This window comes from Rhagoletis zephyria, unplaced genomic scaffold (genome assembly GCF_001687245.7).
Source record: "Rhagoletis zephyria isolate East Lansing unplaced genomic scaffold, Rhagoletis_zephyria_1.1 Rzeph_scaffold_71096, whole genome shotgun sequence".
Classification (NCBI taxonomy): Eukaryota; Metazoa; Arthropoda; class Insecta; order Diptera; family Tephritidae; genus Rhagoletis; species Rhagoletis zephyria.
This window is the reverse complement of record NW_016228146.1, coordinates 1-968: the sequence shown is the minus strand read 5'-3', so window position 1 is coordinate 968 and position 968 is coordinate 1. Positions and strand designations below refer to the sequence as shown.

The 968-nt window shown below is 56.9% G+C and overlaps 1 pseudogene; it reads left to right on the top strand.

Annotated features, from left to right (window-relative positions):
• Nucleotides 1-2: 2 nt before the first annotated feature.
• Nucleotides 3-965, top strand: LOC108357137 (clathrin heavy chain 1 pseudogene; annotated as a pseudogene).
• The last annotated feature ends 3 nt before the right edge of the window (nucleotides 966-968 follow it).

Sequence of the window (968 nt, the reverse complement as noted above, 5' to 3'; positions counted from 1 at the left end):
TGATGGAGTACATCAACCGGCCGGACATCATCAAAAAGCTGGGCATCTCCAACGCCTCAGAGTGGTTCGAGGAAGCTTTGGCCATCCTCCGTCGGTGGGAGGTGAACGCCTCTGCCATTCAGGTGCTGATTGAGCACATCAAGGACCTCGACCGCGCCTACAAGTTTGCCGACCAGTGCAAGGAGCCGGCGGTGTGGACGCTGCTGGCGAAGGCGCAGCTGGCGAACAACCAGGTGATAAAGGCAATTGCCTCCTTTATCAATGCCGATGATCCGGGCGAGCCGGCCGTGTACATGGCAGTGGTGGCCGCCGCCCACCGAGCGAACAGCTGGGAGGAACTGGTGCTTTTTCTGCAGATGGCGCAGAAGAAGGCGACCGAGCCGTACATTGAGTCGGAGCTGATTTACGCGTACGCGAAGACGAACCGCCGGACGGAACTGGAGGAGTTTATCAGAAGTCCGAACCATGCGGACATCAGCAAGATTGGCGACCGCTGCTTTGAGGACAGGCTCTACGAGCCGGCGCGCATACTCTACGAGAATGTCAACAACTATGGCCGCCTGGCGATTACGCACGTTCACCTGAAGCAGTTTCAGGGGGCGGTCGACTCGGCGGGGGATGCGAACAGCACCCGTACCTGGAAGGAGGTGTGCTTTGCCTGTGTGGAGCACGGCGAGTTTCGCCTGGCGCAGATGTGCGGTCTGAACATTGTGGTGCACGCCGATGAGCTGGAGGACCTGACTAACTTCTACCAGGGTCGAGGGTACTTTGAGGAGCTGATTGCGCTGCTGGAGGCGAGCTTGGGTAAGTGCTGCTGCTGTGCTGTTGTTGTTGTTTTGTGTTGTGCTTATGTTTGCCATTTTTTAACCTAATTTTTCCTCCTTTTACTAGGCCTGGAAGAAGCTCACATAGGCATGTACACCGAGCTGGCCATCCTCTACTCGAAGTACAAGGCCTCGAAGATGCGC